At 39.6% G+C, this 6,779-nt stretch overlaps 1 non-coding gene across 1 annotated transcript; it reads left to right on the top strand.

Annotated features, from left to right (window-relative positions):
• The first annotated feature begins 6,293 nt into the window (after positions 1 to 6,293).
• Positions 6,294 to 6,401, top strand: LOC148565228 (small nucleolar RNA R71). Its single transcript, XR_015884776.1, has one exon. It is a non-coding gene; the product is annotated as a small nucleolar RNA R71 (small nucleolar RNA).
• The last annotated feature ends 378 nt before the right edge of the window (positions 6,402 to 6,779 follow it).

Here is a 6,779-nt window from a genome sequence, read left to right as displayed (position 1 = left end):
GCTCCCTTAATTCCCTTGCCTATGTTATTTTCCGTTTTACATGTATTTTTTTTTATTGTCTTTATCTAGTGCATGATCATCATTATTTATGTCTAAAAGCTATGAAATATTCCATATATCTCTCACCTTACTTGAAAGAAAATTTTATTTGAAAAAGAATAGGAAGATACATGAATTTCAAGTTATATCATAAGAATAATTCAATTATTTGATGTGGTGGCATTGCTTTTACTTTCTGAATACATGATTGAACAGTGCATATTCGATGATGGAGTTTAGAATGTTGGCTCCTGAAAGAATGACGAAAAAGGAGAAGTATTATTCATAGTTTGAAAAATCTAAAAATTGATTCTTGAAGCAAGAAAACTCAGCAAGAAGAAAAATAAAAGAGAAAGAAAAATGCGAAAAAAAGAGAAAGAAAATGGCAAAAAAAATATAAATAAAAGAAGAAAAATCCAATAGCTCTTTAAACCAAAAGGCAAGATTGGTGCACGAAATTGTGATCATCAATGGCGCCATCAACATGGTACGCTCAATTGTAATCTCAACTTTTTATCACAACTTCGCACAACTAACCAGCAAGTGCACTGGGTCGTCCAAGTAATAAACCTTACGCGAGTAAGGGTCGATCCCACGGAGATTGTTGGTATGAAGCAAGCTATGGTCATCTTGTAAATCTCAGTCAGGCGGATATAAAATGGTTATGGAGTTTTCGAAAATAAATAATAAAACAAGGATAGAAATACTTATGTAAATCCTTGGTGAGAATTTCAGATAAATGCATGGAGATGCTTTCGTTCCTCTAAACCTCTGCTTTCCTGCTGTCTTCATCCAATCAATCTTACTCCTTTCTATGGCTGGCTTTATGTAAGGACATCACCATTGGCAATTGCTACTTTTGATCCTCTCTGGAAAATGGTCTGATGCGCTGTCACTGCATGGCTAATCGTCTGGAGGCATCACTGCTGTCAATGGATGCATCCCATCCTCTTGTGAAAATGGTCCAAATGCTCTGTCACAGCACAGCTAATCATCTGAGGTTCTCGATCATACTGGAATAGGATTCACCCTCCTTTTGCGTCTGTCACTACGCCCAACACTCGCGAGTTTGAAGCTCGTCACAGTCATTCAATCCCAGAATCCTACTCGGATTACCACAGACAATGTTTAGACTTTCCGGATTCTCATGAATGCCGCCATCAATCTAGCTTATACCACGAAGATTCCGATTAAGAGATCCAAGAGATACTCATTCAATCTAAGGTAGAACGGAAGTGGTTGTCAAGCACGTGTTCATAGGGAATGATGATGATTGTCACGTTCATCACATTCATGTTGAAGTGCGAATGAATATCTTAGAAGCGGAATAAGTTGAGTTTAATAGAAAAATAGTAGTACTTTGCATTAATCTTTGAGGAACAGCAGAGCTCCACACCTTAATCTATGGAGTGTAGAAACTCTACCGTTGAAAATACATAAGTGAATATAGGGTAAGCATGGCCGTGTGGCCAGCCTCTCATGGAGGTCTAAAGATCTAAAAATGATCAAAAGATATGATCCAAAGATGTCTAATACAATAGTAAAAGGTCCTATTTATACTAGACTAGCTACTAGGGTTTACAAAAGTAAGTAATTGATGCATAAATCCATTTCCGGGGCCCACTTGGTGTGTGCTTGGGCTGAGCTTGAATGCTACACGTGCAGAGGCTCTTTTTGGAGTTGAACGCCAGGTTGTAACGTGTTTCTGGCGTTCAACTCTGGTTTGTGACGTGTTTCTGGCGTTTAACTCTAGATAGCAGCGTAGAACTGGCGTTCAACGCCCTTTTACGTCATCTAAACTCGGCCAAAGTATGGACTATTATATATTACTGGAAAGCCCTGGATGTTTACTTTCCAACGCAATTGGAAGCGCGCCATTTTGAGTTCTGTAGCTCCAGAAAATCCACTTTGAGTGCAGGGAGGTCAGAATCCAACAGCATCAGCAGTCCTTCTTCTACCTCTGAATCTGATTTTTGCTCAAGTCCCTCAATTTCAGCCAGAAAATACCTGAAATCATAGAAAAACACACAAACTCATAGTAAAGTCCAGAAATATGAATTTAACATAAAAACTAATGAAAACATCCCTAAAAGTAACTAGATTCTACTAAAAACATACTAAAAAGAATGCCAAAAAGCGTATAAATTATCTGCTCATCACAACACCAAACTTAAATTGTTGCTTGTCCCCAAGTGACTGAAAATCAAATAGGATAAAAAGAAAAGAATATATTATAAATTCCAAACTATCAATGAAACATAGCTTCAATCAGATGAGCGGGACTTGTAGCTTTTTGCCTCTTGAATAGTTTTGGCATCTCACTTTATCCATTGAAGTTCAGAATGATTGGCATCTATAGGAACTCAGAGTTTAGATAGTGTTATTGATTCTCCTAGTTCAGTATGTTGATTCTTGAACACAGCTACTTTATGAGTCTTGGCCGTGGCCCTTAGCACTTTATTTTCCAGTATTACCACCGGATACATAAATGCCACAGACACAAAATTGGGTGAACCTTTTCAGATTGTGACTCAGCTTTGCTAAAGTCCCCAATTAGAGGTGTCCAGGGTTCTTAAGCACACTCTTTTTTTGCTTTGCACCTTGACTTTAACCGCTCAGTCTCAAGTTTTCACTTGACACCTTCACGCCACAAGCACAAGGTTAGGGACAGCTTGGTTTAGCCGCTTAGGCCAGGATTTTATTCCTTTAGGCCCTCCTATCCACTGATGCTCAAAGCCTTGTGATCCTTTTTAATTGACCTTGCCTTTTGGTTTTAAGGGTTATTAGCTTTTTGCTCTTGCCTCTTGGTTTTAAGAGCTTTTGGCTTTTTCTGCTTGCTTTTTCTCTTTTTCTTTCTATTTTTTTTCGCCTATTTTTTTTTCTGCAAGCTTTGCTCTTTGCTGCTTTTTCTTGCTTTAAGAATCATTTTTATGATTTTTCAGATTATCAAATAACATGTTTCCTAGTCATCATTCTTTCAAGAGCCAACATATTTAACATTCTTAAACAACAACTTCAAAAGACATATGCACTGTTCAAGCATTCATTCAGAAAACAAGAAGCATTGTCACCACATCAATATAATTAAACTAAGTTCAAGGATAAATTCAAAACTCATGTACTTCTTGTTCTTTTGAATTAAAACATTTTTCATTTAAGAGAGGTAATGGATTCATAGGACATTCATAACTTTAAGACAAAGTTACTAAATACTAATGATCATGTAATAAGACACAAACATAGATAAGCACTTAACATAGAAAACGAAAAATAGAGAAAGTAAGAGCAAGGAATGAGTCCACCTTAGTGATGGTGGCATTTCCTTCTTGAGGAACCAATGATGTCCTTGAGCTCTTCTATGTCTCTTCCTTGTCTTTGTTGCTCCTCCCTCATTGCTTTTTGATCTTCTCTAATTTCATGAAGGATGATGGAGTGCTCTTGATGTTCCACCCTTAATTGTCCCATGTTGGAACTTAATTCTCCTAGGGAGGTGTTGATTTGCTCCCAATAGTTTTGTGGAGGAAAATGCATTTGAGGCATTTCCGGGATCTCCTGGTGATGAGATTCTTCATGTGCATGTTGAGATCCATGAATGTGCTCTCTTGTTTGCTCCATCCTTTTCTTAGTGATGGGCTTGTGAGATGAATCTTTCCATCTCTCATGGCTCAGAGGTGGAAGCAATTGCCTTCCCTTTCCTCTTTCTTGAGGTTTCTCTGGCCTTAGGTGCCATTAATGGTTATGGAAAAACAAAAAAAAAGCTATGCTTTTACCACACCAAACTTAGAATGTTGCTCGCCCTCGAGCAAAAGAAAAAAGAATAGAAGAAGAAGAAGAAGAAGATATGGAGGAGATGGAGGGGTGTGTGTATTCGGCCATATGGGTGGGATTGGGTGGGAAAGAGAGATTGAATTTTGTAGGTAAGTGGGATGTATGATTGTGAGTGGTGAATGGAAAACAGAAGGGATGATCATGAATAGAGAGAGAGAGGATGAGGTGGGTGGGGATCCTGTGAGATTTACAGATCCTGAGATGATCCTATGGTGTCCACAGATCTTGAGGTGTCAAGGATTTACATCCCTGCACAAATTTAGGCATGCAATATACCCTTGCACACAACTCTGGGCGTTCAGCGCCAGATTGGTGCTTGTTCTGGGCATTGAACGCCCATTTGTTGCCCATTTCTGGCGTTGAATGCCAGAACCATGCTTGTTCTGGGCGTTCAGTGCCAGCTCTTCTCCACGGTGCAATTCTGGCGTTCAAATGCCCAGATGCTGCCCATTTTGGGCGTTCAGCGCCAGAACCATGCTCTGTTCTGGCGTTGAACGCCAGCCAGATGCATCTTACTCGCGTTTAAACGCCAGTGAGATCCTCCTCCAGGGTGTGATTTTTCTTCTACTGTTTTTGATTCCGTTCTCAATTTTTTTATTTATTTTGTGACTCCACATGATCATGTACCTATAAAGACATATAACTAATAAAAATATAATTAAATAAAAATTGGGTTGCCTCCCAACAAGCGCTTCTTTAATGTCAATAACTTGACAGTGGGCTCTCATGGAGCCTCACAGATGTTCAGAGCATTGTTTAGACTCCCCAACACCAAATTTAGAGTTTGGATATGGGAGTTCAACACCAAACTTAGAGTTTGGTTGTGGCCTCCCAACACCAAACTTAGAGTTTGACTGTGGGGGCTCTGGTTGACTCTGTTTCGAGAAAAACTTTTCATGCTTCCTCTCCATGGTTGCAGAGGGAGATCCTTGAGTTTTAAACACAAGGGAGTCCTCATTCCATTGAAGGACTAGTTCACCTCTGTCAACATCAATCACAGCTCTTGCTGTGGCTAGGAAGGGTCTTCCAAGGATGATGGATTCATCATCATTCTTCCCAGTATCCAGGACTATGAAATCAGCAGGGATGTAAAGGCCTTCAACCTTTACTAACACGTCCTCTACTTGTCCATAAGCCTGTTTTCTTGAATTGTCTACCATCTCTAATGAGATTTTAGCAGCTTGCACCCCATAGATTCCCAGTTTCTCTATTACAGAGAGGGGTATGAGGCTTATCCCTAAACCAAAGTCACATAGAGCCTTTTCAAAGGTCATGGTGCCTATGGTACAAGGTATTAAGAACTTTCCAGGATCCTATTTCTTCTGAGGCAATGTCAGTTGATCCAGATCACTTAGTTCATTGGTGAACAGGGGAGGTTCATCTTCCCAAATCTCAATACCAAATAATTTGGCATTCAGCTTCATAATTGCACCAAGGTACTTGGTAACTTGCTCTTCAGTAATATCCTCATTCTCTTCAGAAGAGGAATACTCATCAGAGCTCATGAATGGCATAAGGAGGTTTAATGGAATCTCTATGGTCTCTAGATGAGCCTTAGATTCCTTTGGTTCCTCAGAGGGAAACTCCTTATTGATCACTGGACGTCCTAGGAGGTCTTCCTCACTGGGATTCACGTCCTCAACCTCCCTTACAGGTTCGGCCATGGTAATTGATTCAATGGCCTTGCACTCTCCTTTTGGATTTTCTTCTGTATTACTTAGGAGAGTACTAGGAGGGATTTCAGTGATTCTTTTACTCAGCTGGCCCACTTGTGCTTCCAAATTTCTAATGGAGGACCTTGTTTTATTCATGAAACTCACAGTGGCCTTAGATAGATCAGAGACTAAGTTTGCTAAATTAGAAGTATTTTGTTCAGAGTTCTCTGTCTGTTGCTGAGTGGATGATGGAAAAGGCTTGCTATTGCTAAACCTGTTTCTTCCACCATTGTTAAAGCCTTGTTGAGGCTTTTGTTGATCCTTCCATGAGAAATTTGGATGATTTCTCCATGATGGGTTATAGGTGTTTCCATAAGGTTCACCCATATAATTTACCTCTGCTATTGCAGGGTTCTCAGGATCATAAGCTTCTTCTTCATAAGAAGCCTCTTGAGTACTGTTGGATGCAACTTGCATTCCATTCAGACTCTGAGAAATCATATTGACTTGCTGAGTCAATATTTTATTCTGAGCCAATATGGCATTCAGAGTATCAATTTCAAGAACTCCCTTCTTCATAGGCGTCCCATGACTCACAGGATTCCTCTCATAAGTGTACAAGAACTGGTTATTAGCAACCATGTCAATGAGTTCTTGAGCTTCTGCATGTGTTTTCTTTAAGTGAATGGATCCACCTGCAGAGGTATCCAATGACATTTTACCTAATTCAGACAGACCATCATAGAATATATCCAGGATGGTCCATTCTGAAAGCATGTCAGAAGGACACTTTTTGGTCAGTTCTTTGTATCTCTCCCAAGCTTCATAGAGGGATTCACCTTCTTTCTGTCTGAAGGTCTAAACATCCACTCTAAGCTTACTCAGCTTTTGAGGAGGAAAGAACTTGGCTAAGAAAGCCTTGACCAGCTTATCCCAAGAGTTCAGGCTATCCTTAGGTTGAGAGTCCAACCATATTCTAGCTCTGTCTCTTACAGCAAAGGGAAAAAGCATGAGCCTGTAGACTTCAGGATCTACTCCATTAGTCTTAATAGTATCACATATCTGTAAAAATTCAGTTAAGAAAAGGATCTTCAGATGGAAGTCCATGAAACTTGCAGTTCTGCTGCATTAGAGAAACTAATTGAGGTTTCAGCTCAAAGTTGTTTGCTCCGATGGCAGGAATGCAGATGCTTCTTTCATGTAAATTGGAATTAGGTGCAGTAAAGTCACCAAGCATCCTCCTTGTATTATTATTAT

Source organism: Arachis ipaensis, chromosome B5 (genome assembly GCF_059453495.1).
Source record: "Arachis ipaensis isolate K30076 ecotype BB chromosome B5, ASM5945349v1, whole genome shotgun sequence".
In the NCBI taxonomy this organism is placed as follows: Eukaryota; Viridiplantae; Streptophyta; class Magnoliopsida; order Fabales; family Fabaceae; genus Arachis; species Arachis ipaensis.
The sequence above is the reverse complement of the archived record's forward strand: the minus strand, read 5'-3'. Positions and strand labels throughout refer to the sequence as shown.